Genomic DNA, 25,068 nt, shown 5'->3' on the forward strand with positions numbered 1-25,068 from the left:
ACCTATCTCACAATACAGGAGAGTGGGGGACAAGGGCACAAGCAGGGTGGGGGGGAGGATAGAGGGGAGGGCATGGGGAGGAGAATGCAATCCAAGGTCGACACTCATGGGGAGGGAAAGGATCATAAGAGAATAGAAGTAATGGGGGACAGGATAGGATGGAGGGAAATATAGTTAGTCCTATACAACACAACTAGTATGGAAATCATTTGCAAAACTACACAGATTTGGCCCATATTGAATTGCTTGTCTTCCAAAGGGAAGGTGTGGAGAGGGAGGGAGGTAAAGAAGTTGGAACTCAAAGTGTTAGGATCAACTGTAATGTTCTTACCACTAGGAAATAAGAAATACAGGTTAAGGGGTAAAGAAAGCTGTCTGGCCCTACAGGACAAAAGAGAAGACGGAGACAAGGGCAGAGAGGGAGGATAGAAGAGAGAGCAGATTGGTCACAGGGGCAATTAGAATGCTTGGGTTTGGGGGGGGAGGGGATAAAAGGGGAGAAAATTTGTAACCCAAAATTTTGTGAAAATAAATGTTAAAAGTTAAATAAAAAAAAAAAAGAAAATTCCATGTGTTAAATTCAAAGTGAATCAGAATCAGAAACATGAAGTGTATATTAATTTTGAGCACAGAAGAGGAAAGTGAATGGCAAGGAATTCTAAGAATAATTTAGAGGAAATGACTAACCATTTAATTAATTAATTTATTGAACTCATTTAAATGAAAAGAGTAATTAAGTTTAGCTGATTTCATTGATATCCTATGTTAATACAAAATTTAAAATGACTTTGAAACCCACAAAAAGAACCAGTTATTTCACAATGTCCTTCCCAGCTCCTCTGCCAGAGCACTAAATATTCAGAAGGAATATCATAACAGGGACCAGATTTCAGAATCTCAAAACTCCAAGATAAAATTAAAATTTTGAATAGTTGACTCAGCATTCATCTATAGCATGAGTTCTTAACATCTTTGATGTCACAGATTTTTTTGACAGTGTGATAAAACCTAATGGAAGTCCTTTTTCTTTTAAATTACAAAGAGTGCATGAGATATTCTGAGAGGACTAGCACTGATATTCCCAGTTCTTTACCAGCACAAAGAGAGTTGATATAAACATTCTAGAATCTTTTTTTTCTTTTCCCTTTTATGTTTGGAAATAGACCTAGAAGTGGTATTGCTAGATCAAAGGGTATAGGTAGTTCAGTAATATTCTAGGCATAATTCCTTTTTGCTCTCTAAAATGCTTGCATCAGTTCACAGTTCCACCAACAATGAATTAGTGTACCATTTTTTTCACATCCCCTTCAGCATCATTAACTTCCCCCTTCAATCATTTTAGCTTAATAATGTTTACATTAATAATTGAATGAAATGTGAGATTTCAGTTAGACAATAGCAAAAAATAATGATTGATAGACTCATAGAAGTCTTTGCTGCTGTATTGTTCTCAGTCTATTTTTTAAGCTATTGCCTGATCCTTCACTCCTTTGAGCCAACAAAGACTTGGTCTGATGGATTGTCTCAAGGAAAAGGAAAACTAAGTAAAACTAAATCTCACTTGCATGAAGGATCGAAGGGAGAAGGTAAGCCATTGCTTCTACCACAGAAGTCTGCAGACTCCAGGTAAAGAATTGTTGATGCCTAGAAAGATATAAACCAACAACCAAACTCAATGACTAAGTATAACCTAAAAATTGTTTTTCCATCAGTTTAAGCAAAAGGCCAATTTATTTGGATCTGAGCAGTCTAAGGAACTGAATGGAGGAGTATTCCTATATTTTATCAGTAGTGTAACATAGATATAAAAACAAAATTTAACTTGCAAATGTGTAAGAAATTGCCTTACAAAAGCTCATAGTACAGATCAGTAGAGGGATGATCTTATTGTAGTTGGTACTGGTGAGAATAGATCTTGGGTAATTCCAGGTATTCTGTTTTAAAAGGAACCCTGGAAAATTTAACAAGACAAGTAAGATAATAAAACTGGAAATATGCCAAATGAAGAATGGTTGAAAAAAAGTAGGGTGTTTAGTAAGCAAAGAAAACAGTAGGGACATATGATAGCTGCCTACAAATATTTGAAGTTCTGTCATGTGGAGCAAGAATTAGATTTTGTGCTATATATATCCAGGCTCTAGAAATAGATACAATGAGCTACAGAAACAAAGATTTAGAACGTAACAGAAAGAAAAAAAAATCCAAAAGTAGAATTCCTTAGCACATTAAAAAAAGTTATTTCCTCATGAAAATGTACAGTGAATTTTGACTGTTAAAACGAACAATATAAGTAACTGACACAAGAAAAATTCAATGCCTTGAAGGGATACCAAGCTAAGAATATATGCCAGGTAGCCATGATTTGGTAAATCATCTTAGAACTCTGTTACCTATGCCATGTGTCTTGACCTATTTTCAAGGTCCTCTAATCTGCTGCTATGACACTATGGTTTGTTATCTCCTGCCCTCCAGAAGGCTTAGCCCACCAGAAGTCCTTCAGTATGTTGAATGTACTCTTTTGTGAAATTAACAAGAACAAGATGAAAAGGCATGGCTGAGTTTCAGTCTGTAGTTATGGAGAGAATATCCATATTGATTAAATCAAGGATCCACTTTGTAAAATTGACTACAGCCTACTCCAGAATCTTAAATATGTAAATCATTCAGATGCTGTGATAAATACCTAATGAGGAAAATGAAACTGGAATAGGCATATTAAATAAAATTAGGAAAACTACATAAGTAAGTCATTTATCATTGAACTATTTTCCATGTTTTCCATAATTATGACTTCAGATATCGTGAATATGATCATAGTATACAAGATAATACAGAGTCAATGGAAGATAACCTTTAAGCACTAGTGGCTATAGGTACTGGTAAAACAATGACTTTTTATTTGAATATGTTTAGTTTTCTATGAGACAACTGATTTCTTCATAGAACAAGAGGCTTTAATATCTATAAGCAAAGGAAAACTCTGAGATTTGATTGTATGCAGTGAACAGGAAGTAGTTCATGATGTATTTGCAATGCTTTATGTAGTAGTGATCACAACATTCTAAAGTGTAGAGATCATTAGGAGAGCAAAAAGTCACAATTAATAATCACAAGTATTGCTCAAGTTTATATACAGCAGCTATATACCTAAAATTGCAGGTATTAGCTAGGAAAAAAATAAAAACTAGGATGGGAGAGTTAGAAATAAAAAAAAAATTCACAGATATCCTGGAGGCTATGTAAAACTTATTAGAAGTGCAGGAAAGACATATTGGAAGTCCAGGAAAAAAGTGTTTTCTATACATCAAAAAGACTTTCCAATCAAACAAAAAATTCTTCATGGCTAACAGGTAAAGTAAAAAAGGCTATTGTACAGAGAAAAGAATCTTTAAAATGGAGAGATTGAATGATTGGCCAAGAAAAGGGAACTTAAAGGGACACCAAAGAGAGTAATAAAAGGATTTTTAAATGTATTAAAGGCAGGAAACCTACTAGAATATCAGTGGAACCACCTGATGATGACAAAGCAAAAGGTACATTCAGGGATGAAAAAGAACTAGCAGAGGTTAACTCAGTGAATTCATTGCTTCACTGATCATGATATTAGGTAGATTCTCACCCTCAGTCCTTGTTTTTCATGAAGCAGCTAGGTAAGAAGCATAAGATCAAAAAGAGGTTTAAATGTACAGAACAGTCCAGATGAAATGAACACATAAGATGCACATAAATCTCTACTGCACCAATTAGAAATGAGAAACATCCTCTATATCACCTTTGTCATTCTCTGAAAAACTAGATGACAGATGAAATCTCTAAACAGTTTACTGATAGTGACCAATCTATAATATCAGCTGCCTTTTCTGCCATATGTAGTTGTTTTGATGATTAAATGATATTGTGAAAATGCCATAAAAATATACAGCAGTATACATGCAAAGTATAATTAGTACAATATACAATTTTGGGGGAATAAGATGGAGAGTTTTCTTTCATTTTGAAAGATGTACAGTAGTTGAGTTCCATGATGTAAATGTACACTTTGTTTTCACATATACCACCTGGGTTTATGCCAGAGAAGGGAATATTTTCATTTCCTATACACAGAGAATAATGCATTAAAATGTATTTAATTTATTCAGTCTTTGAGGAAGGAAATTCTGGAAATTAGTTGGTAATGTGAGATCATGTTTTATGATTTTCAGTATTTAGTAAGTTAAAACAGAAGAGAGGAATCATAACAGAGCAATTAAGAGAAGAGAAATTTTAGATGAGATAAAATAGCTTCATAGATCTCCCTGTCACTGGGTTCCAGAAGAAAGATGATTGATCATGAATGCTTTCTATTGCCAAAAATGCTTGTCTTAAAGACAGATTCTAAGGATGGAGTGAAGTGGTTCAAAGTAAGCACATTAAGAGTAAAAAGAAACTTCAAGATGATTCTTGTGGAGAAGGAAGCAGTCATGTCCAACTGGAGCACCAGAGGCCTTTTGGACTTTAGAGTGCTGCATCTCTTTATTCCGACTTCCTATATAGTTCCAGAACCATGCCCTTGGTTTAGAAGCCTGAGGCTAAGGGAAAATGAATGCTAACACATTTTTTTTTTCTTACTGGCAGGAGTGGTAGGGAGATTTGAATCAAATATGCAGTCTGTGCTACACTTGATCAATGCTTCTGCTTTTACTCTGCATTTGCTAATTTGATTAAACTGTACATTCAAATTGCAACGTTTGTAAAGGTAGATAAATGAAGTTTCATTAAGGAGAGAAAAAGAAAAAAAATGAACATATATTGTGGATTAAACCATATATTGAATATGTCATACTAAAATTGTTTTAAAAAGGGAAGAGTTTGAGTCTTATCAGTGGGTGAGGTGGTAGTGATAGTGGTGGAGCTTTGGCTAAATGGCAGTCGTACATACAGGGTTCTTGACTTGAATAGTATCTAAACTGCTGCTTCTTGTTACACATGAATGATTTGCATGCATGTTTGTGTGTGTATTCATGTTTCATAATTACTATATGTGGTTATGCATTTTATGCAAATAATGAATATCTTTTAAAGTGAATTAAGCTGATAACTGCAAATTAATGTCATAATATTTCCACTATATGATGACAATAGACAAGACAAAGACTATTACAATAAGCAAGAAATATACATATTCAGGTGAGAAAGCCAGTTCCTAAAAAAGAAGGATGAAAATCTTCAGGCAGTCCCTTTCCAAAAGGAACCTGCTTGTAGCAAATGCATTCTGAGTCTTTTCTTAGAAACTTTTCCTGCAAATCTGTAAAGAGAAGGCATCCAGGTGATCATAGAAACTCCCTGCTTCTTATTGACAATTATGCTCACCATAATATCATAAAAGATTTATTTTTTTACAATCAATTAATCAATTTTTTAATACTCTTGTCCTTTTTTTACCCTTCATCTTCCATTCCATCCCATTTCTTATAACATAGAAAAAAGCTAAGTAAAACTACTTGGCATATGCCAGGACACAGTTTTTGATAATTGTGAAGTTGACTGGACCAACTGAGATGCAATATAAAGCATTTTTTATCCGTAGGAGTACTGCCCTTGAGCAGAGCATTTATTTTAGTGAAAATATTGTCCAGTATATAAAATAATTCTAGCACTATGTATCAATCCATTAATCAATCAAGGGCTATTTAGAACCCTAGACACAAGAGGAAATATCATGATCACAATACTTCCTTTTTGAGTTCTTCAGCTTTTCTCTTCTGGTTTTCTTATTAAACATGCCAATCTGCTACCCTAGTTTTCAAACACCTCCCTAAAGCTGTACTTTGTGGAACATATGTAGCATATGGGGGCTTTCTAGTGCCTCCCCTTACTTTCATTCCTGAGCTTCAATTTATTAGCAGTAGCTAGATTCCTTCTCTCTCTCTTTTTTTTTATCATTTTTCCCCTCAATGTTCTTTCACTGGAACCTATCTACTGCAATTCATTCTTCATTTGACCTGCCAGACCTAATCCTAGATAACCAGCAATCAATCTTAATGTTGCCACATTCTCTTCTGAGCAGGATAAAATGAGATAATATCTCTAAAGAATTTAGCACAGTTCCTGCCACAAATCAGGCACTTAATAAGTGCTTCTTTTCATCCTTTTCTTTCTTTCTTTCCTTTCCCTTTCTTTCATTTCCCTTGTCTAAGCAATAAAGTACATCTTTGCACTAAAAAGAACTGAACCAGTCTTTGCCTAGTGCTACACTGCTCCATTAAACCTCTAGTCCATTTAATCCCTTGGCTTCTATATAACGTTATCCTTTAAGAACTGTCACTTCATAGGCTGTTTTATATGAAGATGAGATTGAAACAAAACAAATCAAAATTTATTTGACATCACTGTTATCTTTTCACTTTCTGGAGTTATTCAATATTATTTGTTTGCTCAGATGTTGACAGCCAGCTCATTACAAGGGCTGATATGATTTTGGCTGTCTGAGAAACACCATAGTGTAGTAAAAAGTTAACTGGATCTGGAAATAAAAGACCTGGGTTCTAATCTGGGCTCTGCCATCTACTGCATCCATGATCTTATCTTTAGGCTGCAAAGTCCTCATCTACAAAATGAATGGGTTAGACTAAATGACTTTTATGATGTGTTCTAACACTAAATGTATAAAGCTATTCAATTTGGGTCTCCATTGGCCTGTTGCAACTTGTATTTTCTTTCACTTCTGGGTATTGTTATTTTGACAGCACCCCTGCTTGTGCTTACACTGAGAAAGATGGAAGCCTCTGATCTCTGTGACTTGTGTTCATCACCAGTGGTATAGCCAGCTGAGTGAAAAAGTCAACCAAGCATGATTGGAAGGTGCATACTGGAGAGTAAATAATTTGGAACTAAAGGTTTCAATCTGTCAGGATCCCAATGCCAAGACCACCCCTCTCTTTTTATTCCTCTCTCTTTTTTTTTTTTTTACTATTAGGAGACACGCTGTTTTCCAGAACTAGGGTTCAGCAAGTAAACTATGACCTGAGCTTGACATAACAATCTTTTGCACTGACCCTCTGGAAGAACTCTATCAGAATTGCTTCATACCAGCACTAGGTGGTTCTTGAGCTCAGAAAAACACTTGTATAATCCATGTTCTGGTTCTGAAGCTCTGCTATGATTCAGATTTGTCTAATTGTTGCTGCTACCCCATATTGTCAGGGCTGTGGCTCACTGCATAGACATTACTATATTTATTAAGGTTTGGTTTCATTAGAGTAGGTTTCCTCTTACTGTAAGCTCTAGCACACGCAACTAATTTCCTTCTCCTGAGGGGGTAGAGAAAACTTTTTGCTTATGACCATTATTATCTCTTTGTTTTTATTTTATTTTGTTTCTTAGAGTTACCGGTGGTTATGACAACCTGTGTGAGCTTTTGGTATTTTCAGAGTTAACAGCAGTTGCAAAACATCTGTGACTTTTTGGTCGTTCGTTTTTAGATTCGACAAATCCATAGAACTATTCTCTTTTAAAAGAGAGCTAGAATGCCAATTCTGCCATATACCAAGTCAATCAAGAATCATTTATTTGGTGCCTACCATGTGCTGGGTACTGTGCTAAGTGTAGGTAAAAGATAGTCCTTGCCCTCAAGGAACTCATAGTCTAATGGGGGAGGCAATGTGCAAACAACTATGTACACAAACCATATATGCAGGATAAATAGAAAATAATCAACAGAATAAAGGAACTAGAAATAAGAGAGATTGGGAAAGGTTTTCTGTAGAAGATGAAATTTTAGCGGGAACTTGAAGGAAACCAGGGAAGCCAGGAGATGTAGATGAGAAGGGAGAGAATTTGACAGATAATGAAAAAGCCTGAAATTGGGAGATGGAGTGTCTTGTTCAAGGAACAGCAAACAGATAGTACAGTACATGACAGAGGGGAAGGAGAATTGTAAGGTAGAAGACAATTGAAAAGGAATGAGAGTTGGAAAGGAGGGAGGCAGGTTACAAAAGGCTTTGAATGCCATACACAGGATTTTAAATATGATCCTGGGGATGACTGGGGAGCTATTGGAATTACTGAGCAAAAGTGGTGATGGTAGTATCATGGCCAGACCTGCACTTTAGGAAGATTACTTAGAAAGCAGAGGAGAGGATAGACTGGAGCAGGGAGAGACCTGTGGTACAGACCTAGTATCTCATCTAAATATACCATATTTTGTTCACTGTGCAGATGAATAAACAGGAAAATAAAAACCAATAGTTGGAGTAGGGGGCCATTGAATTGGTCAAGAGATACAGTGACCCAAATCTTATTATCTAACATTCTCATCACTAGAATCAGTTTTAACTTCTTGTCTGCAAGAGTCTTGGAAATTCTAAGTTGGTAAAGAGTAGAGAGTAGTTTGAATCATGATTTGAATGACAAATGAACAGTAGTTAAAACACATTTAAATCAGGTATACTTAGTTATAATTGAATTAAAAGTAAAGGTTAAGAATATGCAGACTGAACATTTGATAATGAACAAGAGGATTTTGCTGTATCATTGAATATCATTTAAGTGATTATATATTGTACAACTAAATTAGCAAAATGTTAACATTTAATGGAACACACCAAGCACATTAAGTAAACTTTGAAAATGAAAACGAAAGTGAACGACTTGGCTGTGTGACCTTTCTATGATCTATACTTAGGAAAGAAAGGAGATGAAGCTGATGAAAGTAAGAAAAATCATTTAAGTAAAAGGTTAAAGTAAAGAAAGTGTAATGTATATCTGAACTTCCCCATACTAACCCCCACAAAAAGGGGTCTTGGGAGAGGAATGTGAGAAGAATAAGCGATTCTTGGAAAGGTCAATGGAACATTTAGTGCAGTCTCATAAGGAATGGGAAAAAATAGTGAGATGTACCAAAAATTTTATTCATTGAGCCTGCAAAAGTTACATATATTCTGCACATTGCTAACTTGTCCCTATTATTCTCTGTCACTGTCAGTATGTCCCTTTTTTGTTTCTTTATCTTTTTGTCTGTCTTTCAGTCTGACTCTCTGTCTGTCGCTTTGTATCTCTAGCTCTTCAGCCCTCTATCTCTTTCTGTCTCTATGTCTGTTTTCTTTCTGTGTTGCTCTCTCTGTCTCTGTCTCTCTGTCTTTCTCTGTCTCTCTCTCTTTCTCTCTCTCAAGCTTGCTTATCCCTGAAACACTGCATTCTGAAATTCTTTCCCCACATCTATTTCATAAGATATCCTTCCTTTCCCTTGGAATACAGAGGATAGTTTTAAAATTACTTCCATCTTGTCCCACTTCCCTTAGTCATGGAGATGGTTATATTTGAAATGAATTCAATTTCTATGTAGGTATAGAAAATTGATAAATATATTATTAGATTGTGTCTTTTCAGTAGCATTGCTTAATGAGGTTCATTTTAAGAATGAACACCACTCATTTGGTTTAAAATACTCATCTAAAATCTTTATGGGGACATTGTGATTTTCCTAATGTCCATATTTGACTTATTAATCCCCTGCTCAGTTAACTCCAATTACTCTTTGTTGCCATTAGGATCAATTATAAACTTCTATGCTTAGTTTTTGAAGCCCTTCTCAACCTGACCTTAACATCTCTTTTCCACCCTTGACATAAATTTTTGCTCCTTTCCATATTCTGAAATCTAGCTATACTAATAATTTTGCTGTTCCTTTTAAATGACGTCCCAACTCCCATCTTTGTGTCTTTGCATTAGCTGTCCCCCACGTTTGAAATTTACTCACTCTGCCCTTCCATTTCTTTTTGTAGAATCATAGCTCAAATGCCAATTTCTACATGAAGCCTTTCCTGATTCCCCCACAATCCAGGGCTTCCCCCGGCATTGTTAGCATTCATTTTTTTAATAAATTATTTCCATATTTAACATATTTTCTACCTGAAAGAATTAGGATTCCTTGAATGAAAAGATTATTTCATTTTTTACTTTTGAGTATCTATCTATTAAAATGATTATAACTATGTAAGTAATTCCATAATGAATGTTTATTGATTTAGAAAATTAGTATTTGCTTGCTGTAAAGCAAATCATTGGCCTAAGCATATCTGTGTCACTACTGATGGGAATATTCAGTAAATTAGTGACTGAAAGTCTAAGTCATTTAGATCTTATCTTTCCTTTCCCAAACCTTCTTTTTTGTGATTTTCAAGATGCCGCATTAAAATAAAATAAAATTTTTATGTTATTCCTAATCATAAAGTTATGTTTAAATAAATAATCACTGACATATATTGTGGCTTTGATTCTCCTGGTATATTCTTAATGGATAGATAAATGGTAATGTTTAATCAATCAATCAAATAATTATTAAACACCTACCATGGACCAGGCAAGTTGTTTGAGGTTATGGAAAAAAAAAAAAACCTTAAAGATTATTTATCAGTTAAATTACATGTGTTGCTAATGAAATAACTGAGATCCAAAAGAGGTTAAAGGATATTTTTAAGGTCATGGAGGTGGCAAGTAGCAGAATTAAAGTTTCTTCCTGTTGTTCCTTTCTTTGTAAGAGTTATAGACATCTTCTTTCTGGTGGCATGGAAGACAGAATGGAATTGATGACAATAACTAGTCATCACTGGTGAGTGCTCAAGGAAATAAAACGCTGCTCCATCAGGAGTGAGTGACAGCTTCTGAACTGCACATCGATTTCAGAAGCATTGGACCTACTGCATCACCTTTCCCTAAAGGATTTATTTTTCAGTTCTCTTTGCTCCAAACATACTCTCTGTTATTCCAAATGGCAAACAACATTCAAAGATGTCTTTCCAGGCTCGTGACCTTTTCCTGTATCCCTTGACATCATCCTTCTTAATAGTAGTGGAAAGAGACAAACTACATAATCACAATCTATTATTTAATCTACTGAGCAGAGATTTACTAAATAAGACCTAATCGGCTCAATGGAAAAACTGAACTTCACAAAATCAAGCATTTTAATGTTTGGACAGGTCCTGGAAATCAACCTTATCAAATCCATAATACAGATAAGAAAATCTAGTCCCTGAAAGCTTTAGTGGGTCATTCATAGTCATATAGAGAATGCCAGAGAAGTATTAACTAAAATCGGCCTGATTTACAGTCAGATGTTCTTTCTACTGCAACCCAAAGGTAACAGAAGATGAGACAAGTGCAATTTAATCACGAGGCACGTGGTTTATTTGAATGTATTTTTATGTTTCAAGAAAGGATACTGATATGGATTGTTAGACAATTTATCAAGTTTCCTAAATCACAATTAATTAGTTAATTTAAGGTTAATGTTTCATTAAAATATATTTGTGGGGGAGATGCTACGATAATGTTATCAAAATGAGAATGCATCATGGGTAATTTCTTTTTAAAATTTACTTTGGGCTGACATATTGTTCTGTAAAATATCCCTGTCATCTGAGTCATTTTGGTGCTATAATCCATGGTGAATAGGAAATCACCTATGAACTTTTCACTCCATAAATAAATCACAAAGACATTCAATCATTATGCAATTAGAAATCATACATTAAAGCTTTAGAGGTTCATAGATATTTAAAATTTGTGGAGAGCCTGAAGCAAGAGAGGTAGAGATTCATCACTTGCAAGAAATACTGACCTTTAGTACAGAAGACAAAGTAATGCCTTTATAACTTGATAATGATATCTTGCTCAATAGCAAATATCCCAATGTTCTTTATCTTAATCAAGGCTGTAATTAGAAATGAGCAGGTTGCTAAATGACATTGTGCCTTAGGCTGTGTGGAAGAGTTAGGTGAGGGATTAAGCTTTTCTACCAGTGGGCAGATAGTGGTTGTACTACTTGTATTGAAATGAAGGATTATCAATCTTCATGTCTCCCGGAATAAACTCATTACTGACTGTGATCTGGAAAGCCTATCTTATTTTGCCCCCATGAGAGATTATTCCATAACTGTGCACACTTTGAGTCTTTTATAGCTTCTTTTGAGAATCTATAGGAGGATGCCTGGCACAAAGGATAAGTACTGGGACTCAGAGGTAAATCCAACAGAGGTACATCTCTACTTTGCTGGCTTCTTCTTTCTTCTCACTTTTGGGTAGTACAAAGACTTCAATATTGTCTAGGACTCTTTTACTCTATGTCACCTCCTATATACATTCAGTTGCCCAATCTTGCCATTCTCAGTATTTCTCACATTTCATTTCTTCTTCTTTTTCCCTATTGCTAAAACCTCTATTTGATCATTTGTTTTTTGTTCCTTGAACTATTGTAGTAACCACCATCCTGATCTCCTTTCTAGTCTCCTTCTCTAGTCATACTACCAGGTCTGCTCAGGTCTTACCCTCCAACTCAAAAAATCTTCGGTAATTCCTCATGGCTTAGCAAAACTACAACCACCAACAACTACAACAGCAGTAACAGCAACAGAAGCAGCAGGACCACCACAATATTTGAGCTGACATTCAAGGACCTCCATAGTCTTGGCCCCAAATCACTCTTTCAGCCTTATCTCACGTGTTCATTTGTTCCATGTTCCAACCAAATTGAACTCTGCCTTGTTCTTCTCAGATTCTCTTCTGTCTTCTTTCTCTTTTCCTTTGTCCATGCAGTGCCAGTATCCTTTCTCTGTCATGAGTTTTCTTTTCATTCCCCACATCTACAACCTGATTCTTCAAATGCTTACATTCCTTTAAGGCCAAACAATGGTGCCACCTCCCACATGAAAACTTCCATGACTCTTTGCAAAGGATGGAACTTCTATTTTCTTAACATTTTAATCACATTATTTGAACCTCTTTTAGGCATTTATATACAATTCATATTAGATAGATAGACAGAGAGAACATTTATTAAATGCTTACTACATTCCAGACACCAGCTGAGCTCTGGGCATATAGATAGAAGTAAATAAGACAGTGCCCATAGGAGTTTATATCCTAGTGGGGGAAGATAACATATAAAAGGGAACTATAAAAAGCAGGGAGAAGAGAGGGCAAGGCTGGTCTTAAGGAAATGAAGCTCACAGAATGATCTGGGCCCAGAGAAAATGACATGCAATGGTGGTCCAGCTAAGGACTCTTTAATCCTAAGAATGGTCCTCAGAAGAGAGCTGTCTCCAGGGAGGAAAGCTGTAGGTAAGGAAGTGAATTTCAGAGGTTACCCTTGGCTAAACTGTAAGTTGCTTGAAGGTAGGTGGTGTGCCATTCTTTCATTTTTTTCACACTCAGCATAAATGATGTAAATATTATATACATTACAAAAAAAGTCCTGTGGTTTCATCAGGGTAGGAGGTTTCCTCAGTCACTTTCTGTTCCCCTTGGAGTCTAGAGAGTTGCCTGGGCCACAGAAAGGGTTAAACTCCTCTGCATCACACCCAGTATGGGAGAGGCGGGACTTGAACTTGATGCTTCTTGACTTAAAGACCAAGGGCTATTGATTAAGCTTTTTATTGATTTAGATACAGCAGGACCTTAATACATGCTTGTTTACATAAACTCTTCTAGATGATAAATTGAGCAGAACCACTAAAAATCTTTTCTTTACTGTTTGGGGCTGCCTGGCTCAAAAAACTGAATTTTTAATTGATATTATGGCATATAATTTGTCATAAATTAATGTATTAAATAGTAGAAAATGTCAAATTTCATTCATAAAAGCAAACAGCGAGAGGATTTCTGAGAAAACAAATTAAAAGCTGATTTGTTTTCAAGATATATTTTTTAAAATTCAGTACACATTGGGACAGTCAAGATGGTAGAGTAAAAGCTGGGACTTGTTTGAGCTCTCCACCAAAAAAAGTCAAGAAATTGGTTGGGAAACTGAACAAAAACTGAAAAAAATCAGACTATAGAATCTTACTTTGGTGACAAGGAATATAAAAAAAATACAACCAGAAGGAGACAACAAAACCAAAGTTCCTACATTCAAAGCCTGCAAGAAAAATATGAAGTAGTCTCAGGTCATGGAAAAGATCAAAAAAGATTTTGAAAAATCAAGTAAGAGAAGTAGAGCAAAAATTATGAAGAGAAATGAGAGTTATGCAAGAAAATAATGAAGAATGTATCACCTGCTTTCTAAAGGGAACTCAAAAAACACTGAAGAAAATAACAACTTAAAAACAGACTAACCCAAATGACAAAAGAGATCCAAAAAAATACAATGAGGAGAAGAATGCATTAAAAAGCAGAATTGACCAAATGGAAAAGGAAGTTCAAAAGTTAACTGAAGAAACTAATTCCTTCAAAATTAGAATGGAGCAGATGGAAGCTATTGACTTTATGAGAAATCAAGAAATTATAAAATAAAACCAAAATAATGAAAAATAGAAGACAATGTGAACTATCTCATTGGAAGAACAACTCACCTAGGAAATAGATCCAGGACAGACAATTTTAAAATATTTTGATTATCGGAAAACCATGATCAAAAAAGGAATGTAGACATCATCTTTCCAGAAATTATCAAGGAAAACTGTTCTGATATTCTAGAACCAGAGGATAAAATAGATATTGAAAGAATCTACCAATTGCCTCCTGAAAGAGAAACCAAAAGGAAAACTCCTTGGAATATCGTAGCCAAATTCCAGAATTCCCAGGTCAAGGAGAAAATATTGCAAGTAGTCAGAAAGATTGAGTATTGTGGAAACACAATCAGGTTAACATAAGATTTAGCAGATTCAACATTAAGAGATCAGAGGGATTGGAATATGATATTTCAGAGGTCAAAGGAGTTAGGATTAAAACCAAGAATCAACTACCCAGCAAAACAGTATGATACTTCTGAGGAAAAATGGTCATTCAATGAAATAGAGGACTTTAAATCATTTTTAATGAAAAGACCAGAGTTGAATGGAAAATTTGACTTTCAAATACAAGAATCAAGAGAATCATGAAAAGGTAAAGAAGAAAGAGAAATCATAGGGACTTACTAAAGTTGAACTGTTTAAATTCTTACACGGAGAGATAATATTTGTTACTCTTGAGAGTTTTCTCAGTAATAGGATACTTGGAGGGATTATATATATTGACAGAGAGCACAGAGTGAGTTGAATAGGAAGGGATGTTATCTAAAAAAATAGAATTAAGGTGTGAGAGAGGAATACATTGGGAGGAGAAAGGGAGAAATAAAATGGAGTAAATTATCTCCCACATAAAAGAAGCAAGAAAAAGCTTTTACAATGGAAGGGAAGAGGGGAGAGGTGAGAGGGAAACAGTGAACCTTACTCTTATCAGATTTGGCTTAAGGAGGCAGTATCATGTACCCTCAATTGGCTATGAAAACCTATCTTATCCTACAGGAAAGTAGGAGGGGAAAGGGATAAGTGAGGAAGGGGAGAGTATAGAAAGGAGGGTAAATAGGAGGATGAAGTAATTAGAAGTAAAGAATTTGAGGAGGGACCAGGTCAAAAGAAAGAATAGAATAAATGAGGGGTGCAGGACAGGATGGAAGGAAATATATTCAGTATTTCACAACATGACTGTTATGGAAGTGTTTTGTATGACTACACATGTATAACCTTTATCAAATTGTGTGCTTTCTCAGTGAGGGCAGGTGGGGAGGGAGGAAGGGAGAGAAGTTGGAACTCAAAGTTTTAAAAATGAATTTGAAAATTATTTTTACATACAACTAGAAAATAAGACATACAAGCAATGTGGTATCAAAATCTATCTTGCCCTAGTTGCATGGAATTCAAAATCTTGTGGAAGTGAATGCTTAAAACAAAGATTAATTAATTAATTAATTAGAAAAAAAGAATAAAAAGGAAAAAAATAGCAAAAGAAAAAAAAAAGATCCAGTACACATTGAAATTCTAAAGGCTTTTGTCCTGCTGTTAGGGCCAGCAGTCACATGTATGCAGAGGGGAAAAAGTGAGAGGAGAACTGTGAGTGAGAGATACAGAAAAATAGAGACAGAGTACACAGAAACAGAGAAACTACAGAATAAACTTGACAGAGAGAAATTTGAAGGCATACAGCATTTGTATGTTTATACAAATATGTATACACATTTTAAATGGTTATATTATCATATATTACAGTATATATAAACTGCTAAAAGCATGTTGTTAAACATATTTATGTATCTAAAACCACACACATATATCTACATAAAATTGCATATGTATGTGTGTGCCTCTGTGTGTGTATGCATGTGTGTGTATATATGTATGTGTACGTAGAAATAGACATAGATATATTTAACCATCAGGATAACATGCTTTTATTCACTTATATATATGGAAACCATCTAAAATCTTTAATTTTGTGTGACTGAATTCATCAAAACATTAATTCAGAGCCGTATAGGAATAAGTGATATTTCTGATATCCTCATATAGTGACAACCAAAAGGCACTTACAAAATGTTCATTTTGGCTTACCTCTTTAAAGCACAGAATAAAACAGGAGACTGACTATTATCTGACTTATTCAATGGAAATGTGCAGTGTAGCTCTCAAGGTGGAAGAACTAAATCACAATACTGTATTTTAACTCATTTTATTATTCTTTGGAATTCTAATTGCTATAAAAATTGCATTTCCTATGGCTAGTGTCTAGCCCAAATAGCCAATTAAGAAATATTTATTATATGCCTGGTGTGAGCCAGTTCCTGTGCTAAACACAGGAAACAGATACAAAGGATAATACAGTCCTTACTCTCAAGTGCAGATTCAGATTTGGAATGGGCTTTAATTTACATTTGCAAGGTAAGTCAATCTTTGAAGGCTACATGAAGAAATCAATGTTGTAACAGAAACAAACTGCAATTCCCATAACCTTTTATATTGGTTTAATACACAAGTATTTCTCTAGCGAACCTTGAATTTTTTCATGGAAGCCCTTAAGAATCTGTAGGTATTTGTTATGACATTAAATGTGCTTCATTGTTCTTTGGTGAAGTTAAGTGAGTAAATATTCACCTGTCATCTCTGAATTTTTGAATATTTTTAGTGGCAAAGTAAAATACTGACCTCTAGAGAAAATTATGAATTATGCTATTGTGCCTAGGAGACTGAAAAAATGAATATTTTTACCTTAAAAAGATAGTCACTGACCTTGGAATATCTATGAGCTTCAAAAGGTTATGACAGAATATCTTCCCTGATTATTTAAATGTATCGGCTACAAAAGATTCCCTAGCTGATCAAGTTCTTCAATATTTAAAGGAGTACATATGGAAACTATTGCATTGTTTATCCTGTTATTATAACTTTTGACATATAGGTAAATGAATATCATTAATAGGTAAAGTCACCCTACTTTAGGTCATATTTAATAAACTGCAAATAAGTATTCAGGAACCAGGTAATCTTACTATTTAGTCCTTTGAATCAAGGGGAAATTAATGTATCTTGGAAGTTTTACCTCTGGAAGAACTCTTTTTAGGCAAAATGAGAAATATTCATCAGAAAATATTAATTTTCATATATAGTCACTGTTGGATCATTTGTGCATAGATTTATGTCTAGATTAGACCATAGAGATCACCTAATCCAATCCTTCATTTTATAAATAGTGTAAATGAGTCACCCAAAGGTGAAGTGACTTACCAATAGCCATGCCCATATCATGAGCAGTGGCAGTATTTGTACCTAAGTACCTGTAGTGCCAATGAAATATAAACAGTGCCTACGGCAGTCATGAATATGCCAACACAGTTATGAATCACGAAATACAACAGACTCTCCACCTGGAAGAGAGCACCAAAACATTGACTGAGACACCAGAAAGGCAAATTCACCACAGCAACAAAACTATATACACATTTATAATGCAGAGGGTAACACCAGCCCCAACTCTTCCACCTGCTAGGCTTCCCACAAACCAGCTTCCTGAAACAAATCACAAACAGGCTCTCTTAAACAAAATGCTCTTCTCACTCTCATAGCCAGCTGCTGACTTGCCTGCATCTTTCAGTTCTGATTACTCTCTCACTAATTTTCTCTCTGCTCTGCTCCAGCTCCACCTCTTCCTGTCCCACCTTTCCTGTTCCAACCATTTAGGAAACTCCTCCCATAACAGACTCCGTGTGACTCAGACTTCCATGTAACCCAGTCAGGTCACATGGACCTATTAATGAATGGGAAAAAATCTCCCTATTTAAATTACCATTACAGTATCTTGAATCCAGTGTTAGCATATTGTTCCTGTTGTTTCCAATGCATCATATGACTATAGTGAAAGAAGAAAAATACACTATTTTATTGGATTGGATATGGGACAGATAGATGATATAGATGTAGATAGATATAAAAATTCTCCCTGCAATCCACAGAATGTCAGTGATTGTGCAATAGAAATGCTATCTCCATACCTTAGACCTTCCCTTTAGGGAGGCTGTAATGCTAATGAAGAATCTCCCCATCTCTCTCCAATTATGACTAAATATTCTTAAATAAGAAATCTGAAGAGTCCTTTATCAAAAGCATTTTCTCCTCTTTCTACTAGGGAAAATATTATGTATTCCAAAATAACACAAATACTTTCTTTAGTCTCTCTAGGTGATAAGGATAACTGTGTTTTTCCAACTTGGCAGAGAAAAGAGTTACAACTCTTCTGTCTTTAACAAACTAAATAAACTTTGTGAGAAAATAAAGAATGTTGAGTGATATACCATTTTAGGGAAACAAACTGGAATTCCTCTCACCTTGTTTTCTCTAGAAAGATACAGATTGTTCAGGAGTGGTAAATCTCAGTGGTTAACCACTTGTGGGAAGTACAAACAAGTTACTTTTTGTACATTGGAAGAAAGTACACTCAGTTTAATGTAATAGATTTAATAGATAAAAAAAGCATTTTGTGAGTAAATTTGAAAGTTGTGTTGAAGAAATTCTTGCATTCCAGCTAGATAAACAATACAAGCATCCTGCTTAAATGATGCTTTGCTTTGTGGGATGGCTCTAGGGTTATCATATAATAACATATATGAAATTTTGAAAATTATACTAGGATTTTATTTGGATTAGGGTCATGTTTATGTATTTGGCCATATCAAAAATAAAAGTCTTGATTATATTAATTTGCAATAATGCATTTAAATAACCATTTATCCCATAGACATCTATAAATATTTCTATTTGTAGCATTTCCTGAATCACAAAAAAATATAAATGTGGGATGCTATTTGCACATATACATATAGACCCCTTTTATTGATATAGGAGCACTTAAGCCAACTAGGTTTGCTCAAATTATATTTAAGTAGAGGGGACAAATCAAGAACTCATAAAATATTTTAGGTAACATTTTATACTTTGAATTGGCTCCACTGTTGTACTGATACAGATATAAAACAAAATTTTATATATACATACATATGTATATAGCTGATTTCTAAACCACACAGACTTCACACAATGGCTTTCAATAACTGCATGTATATGCAAGTTTCAAGAATAGACTAGGACTTTAGTCACATAGCCCAGACTTTGCTTTCCTGTACCACTTATTCAAAACCTAGTAACACCTGCATGTAATGAGGTAAAAAGTGGGAGAAATGCAGCTGTAATAAAAACAGAGTTACTAACATTTTGGCTATTGGCAACATTCTCAGATAGAAGAGTATTGAGAAAATGAACTCACATCTGAATCATTATTCCACAACAAAATAAGCAGTTTTGTTCTGCAAAAGTGCTACTTCGATGCCTCATTATGGGGAAGTTATCCTAGATCTTATGACTATGTCACTTTAAGCTACAAGCCACGACAAGTTTAATCATATAAAAGACTTTCAGCCTGAGTCTGGTGATGGACTTTATCTGTTTCCTGAGGGTCAGTCTAGCCAGTTGCTGAGAGTATTATTGATCAAAAGGTTAACCAAAAGCAGAAATAAGTGTTGACCATGATGATCAATAAAACTGAAATAAATACAAAATGGATAATATTTACACAGCACTCTTAAGGTTTAGAAATTACTTCTACATATATCATTTAATTTGATTCTCATAATAATCCTGGAAGGTAGATTATATTAATCTTAATATTCCAGATGAGAGACATGAGACTTACAAAACAGTTAGTGAATATCTGAGGCCTGCAGGATTTATATTTAACTCTTCTTGACCTCTAGGTCCATCACTTTATCCACCATGACACAAAAAGATCACTCTGGTGTATGAGAATTCATCCCTTCTATTTATGTAGTAATGGTAATAGAGAAGCAGAAAAAAGGCAGAGGACACTAAGAATGATATGGCAATCAGAGCATTAAAATGTCAATTTAATGGCTGTCCAGTGCCAGATTATCCAATGGCTAAGAAGTTCACACAATACTAGAGGGTCTGATGCGTACCCTATTTAACATTATCAACTAAATGAAACCAGAAGACAAGAAAAAAGCCTAGATTAATAACTACTAAGAAAACAACTTTTAATTGTACTCCAAGAGTCACTAAATTTCATACCTTTTGACCTAGAGATAACACTATAGAGAGAGAATTGATCAACAGAAAAATATAGAATTACTTTTTCTAGTAGCAAAAATTCAAAACAAAATGGATATCTAATCAGTTGGAGAACTGTTGAGGAAATTTTGGGATGTGAATGTAATAGACATTAAGTTCTGTAAGAAATGATGGAGATGAAGAATTCAGAGAAACCAAGTGGGAATTGCTTGATTTGATATAGAATTAATTTAACAGAACCACTACAGTAATTGACTTAGTAATATTTATAACATAAAGTAAAGTAACATGGAAAAACTTCAAAAATGTGACAGTGCTATTCAGAAGCTTGCTTTGAAGTATACTTCTTTCCTCTTGGCAGAGAGATGATGGACTAGAGGTTAATAAAGAGATAACATTTTCTCATGTGGTCAATATATACATTTTTTTCTTGATTATATTTATTTATTGCAAATGGAAGTTTCTATTTATGGGACAATGGGATATGAGTGGGGAATGATAGGGGTGAAAAAAAACCCAAAAGAACGTCAAAAAGTACACATACACTAAAAGTACGCAGAAGAAATAAAAACAGGATAAGTTTGTTAATCTTGTTAAACTTTTAACACTTTTTGCTGCAGCTCAGATTTCCATTTATTCTTCAAAGAAGTGTTGGAAATCTATATTTTTTCCAGCTATTGATTCTGGAATCTCAGAATCTTTTTGTGCCTGATTTCTTGTTTATTTATTTTAATATTAACTGCTTATTGTGAGATCCAGTCTCTCATACAATTACTTGGATTTAAGGAGGTATCCAGACTCTATTCAGACTCATCATTAATTAGGATAAGAAGTAAGGTAAAATAACTCATATAATATTGATAAGTAACATTTATAAAATATTTTAAGGTTAGCAAAGCACATGTTATCTTATTTGATCATCAAAGCAATAACCCTATAAGATCAGTGCTACTATTACCCTCATTTTATAGAAGATGAGAGAGTTTAAGTAACTTTCCCAGGATCACACAGATAGTAAATAAATGACTGAGTCATGATTTGAACTCCAGTTTTTTCTGACTCCAAGTGTAACATTTTTCCATGGCACTATATAGGTGTCTCTAGGAAAGAAGCTTAATTTTCTGTTGTATGTCATGGAAGCCTTTGGCTGACTAGTGAAGCCTATAAACCTTTTCTCAGAACAATGTTTTCATATACATCAATTAAACTAAACAGAGTCTCAAAGGAAACCAATTCTATTGAAATACAACTCTATGTGTGTATGTTTATATATATATGTGTGTGTGTGTGTATATATACGTATATATAAATATATGTGTTATATATATATATTACATATATGTGTGTATATATAAAATATATTATATATAATATGTATGTATATAACTATTCACGTACTCAAATTCATGGTCCCCTTGAAAACTACCTGTTTTACCTATGAAAAGGGGTTAATTGACTTTCCCAGGGTCACACAGATGGACAGTGTCTGCGGACAGATTTGAATTCCCAAAAATCTCTTCCTAACTTCCAACCCAGAGATCCGTCTACTGTGCCATCTACCAGTCTCTGTAGAGCTGAAAGGGAGCAAATCAGTCCTCTCATTTTTTCACGAATGAGAAAAGTCCAGATAGGCAAGTGATTTTCTCAAGGCTAAGTAGGTAGTATTAAGTATCAGAATTTGGATTTGAACTCAAGTCATGATTCCAGTTCACTTTTTTTCCCACTGCACTAAAATATCTCACTATATGAAGGTGCAATTAATACTTATTGTATGATGACTGAACATTTATCTCTATTTAGCAATGGTCATGTCAATGGTCAAGGAATTAGATAATGCAATGCCATTAATTAGACAGTACTAAAGAGGAGAGGAAGCATGGATTATTAATATGACCTCCAATGAGACCTTATAGTAAATCAAGCAGTGACAAATCTCTTAGGTTTATTCGGTTTGGCCACATTTAGAGTAAGTTGATAATTATCTACCTTGGATATTGTATTTTACTCCTAGACCTCCTGGTATTATTCTCTTGGTGATATGGGTAAATATTGCTCCCATTTTTTATTTGCATTACTTTATTCAGACCATTAGGATGCTGTTTAACAGTCTGCAAGAGAGATGATTACTAAATGGACAGTGATTATTCAAAAGAAATAATGCATATTCTAAAAGTCTGCTATTTATTCTTCCATTCTCTGGATCCTATCAAACACAACTTTGGAACTATCTATGATGGAAAAGCTTGAAATATATCAAGTTCAACAATGACCCTTGAAATGAGACAATGAAATGCACCAATTTTACATAGCTGTTGTGCAGGTCACTGTGTGCATCTGAATATTCTAGAAGTAGGAATGTGGGAAGAGCCTAAGTTGGATTTTGAATCTTTCTTCCTTGAAATTAATCAAGAAAATTAATGTCTAGGATGAAATTTTGTCATGAGAATTTGATGGTAGCATGTCTGGGTATCAACATTTGATAGCTTATTATCAAATTTTATTATCATTTTACTTACTTGAAATCTCTTGTGGCTGTCAACTATGTAAGTTTATTTGAGGCTATTTTTAAGAATATTGATTTTTGTTAATATTTTACATTCAAGAAATGGCTTCAAGATAGTGGATCTTAAAAGATGTTGCCTTTGGGTATTTATGGTAGCTGTTCAACTAGATGTTAAATATTATTATAAATATGAGCTATTGTCATAAGAATTAAAGATAACCTAATTCATAGGAAAGAAAGAGAAAAGAAATAATTCTTTTTGATGGATCAACGTAATAAAAAGGAGGGTACTGAAGACAAAAAAAGAGGAAAAAAAGAGGAATGCTTGATTTTTCCAATATTTCTATCTCCTTTTGCATCTGCTCATCTTTACAGAATGGAAAAGAGCACTGGACTGGTAGTCAGAAAACTTGAGATTTTTATATAATCTTAGACATGTATCTTCACTTCTCTGAGACTCAGTTTTTTTTATCTGTAAAAATTAAGGGATTAGATGGCATGGTCTCTAAGATCCTATCTATCTAGCTCTTAACCTATATTTCTGTAAGCATGGAAATCCTGCTTCCAGATGGCTTTAGGACATCATGTTTTTTGGACTTGGTTAGGCTCTTCAGTTATTTGGAGAAAGTCTATTCCTCACCCTGTATTCAGTGCCAGAAACGGGTCCAGGATCATTCATATTCTGGAATCTTAGCATCACATTTCTCCCTTCAGTCCATCCATAACTCTTGTTAGTACATGGTCTTCTGTGTCCTTCTGGGAGAAGCACTTCTGCCCATTATTTTGTTTTTTGCTTGCTTGTTTTCTGTAGTCATGAAATTCCTTTCTGTCTTTAAGTGCGGAAAATCAGGAATCACCTCCCACTTTGTTTCTGTAGTCTGTACATCATGTTTCCATGTCAGTTTTTTCCACAAAGAATTCCAGTAGTTGTTTCCCCTCTTTCAAGTCTGACAAGGTTCATTTATAGCCTCCTGCTATCTAACAGTGCAGAATTCACATAGGGCAGTATGGAAACATTCATTTTGTCTTGTTTCATTGATCATTTGCCTATGAGCCTATAGGTCAATCAGTCCAAACGCTGCACAAACTCAAAGAGTTCTTTCACAATGGAAAATGATAAGAAACTTGACATAACATTCCTGTGTCTCCTTCTTGTTGTTCAGTTATTTAGATCACGCCTGACTCTTTGTGACTTTATTTGGCGTTTTCTGGGCAAAGATGATAAAATGCTTTGTCATTTAGTTCTTCAGCTCATTTTACAGATGAAAAACTGAGGATAACTGGGTTAAGTGACTTGCCCAGGGTTATATATCTAGTAAATGTCTGAGGTCAGATTTGAACTCAGGAAGATGAGTCTTCATGACCTCAGACACAGTTCTCTATTCACAGCACCACCTAGCTGCCCTCTTGTGGCTTCTGTGCATTATCAATTGCTTCGTAAATTTTTAAAAGCATGCCAACCTTTTGGACTTCTGATTTCAGAACATACATGAGATGAGTCCCTTGGGACTTTCTTTTATTTTCTTCCATGATTAGCTGGACACTGAGGTAATATTACAGTGGAACATCCTGAGACTCAAATGATGCTCAAAAGAGCACAGCAATTCCCTTGACAGTGCTTCATAACTTGGCATAGTGGAATCTGGGAATAGGCTTGTTTCCATACTGCTCACTATTACTAGATATTGACTTCTATTAAAATCATGTCTTACAGTATTTTTAGATAACTTTTCTGTCTAAGGGAGAGTCTTGATCTCTATTTCTAACTCTTCTTTTTGGGAAAGGAATCTAACAATTAGGCTTTCTTCTCAACTATTACCTCTTAAGAGATTCTAGAATGTTCCTGAAGTTCACCTAAATTCCAGTCAAAAGAGCAGGTATAGTCTATCTCCTTATAGTTGTTATTAAATATGAAAACTGCATCTTCCCCTTAATGAAACAATTTGTTGCTTCTGCAAATTACAAAGGGTACATTTTTCTCTGTGTTATTATATGACATAAGTAACATAATATATAATCACATGCAATTATCTCAACTACAAAAGTATGAGGGAGACAGAGAGAGAGAGAGAGAGAGAGAGAGAGAGAGAGAGAGAGAGAGAGAGAGAGAGAGAGAGAGAGAGAGAGAGAGAGAGAGAGAACTGCACTATTTGGTACAAAAGTAATTTAAATTTTGGTGGTTATAAGGTGATGAGGATG

The sequence above is a fragment of the Notamacropus eugenii genome, chromosome 5 (genome assembly GCF_028372415.1).
Source record: "Notamacropus eugenii isolate mMacEug1 chromosome 5, mMacEug1.pri_v2, whole genome shotgun sequence".
Taxonomy (NCBI): Eukaryota; Metazoa; Chordata; class Mammalia; order Diprotodontia; family Macropodidae; genus Notamacropus; species Notamacropus eugenii.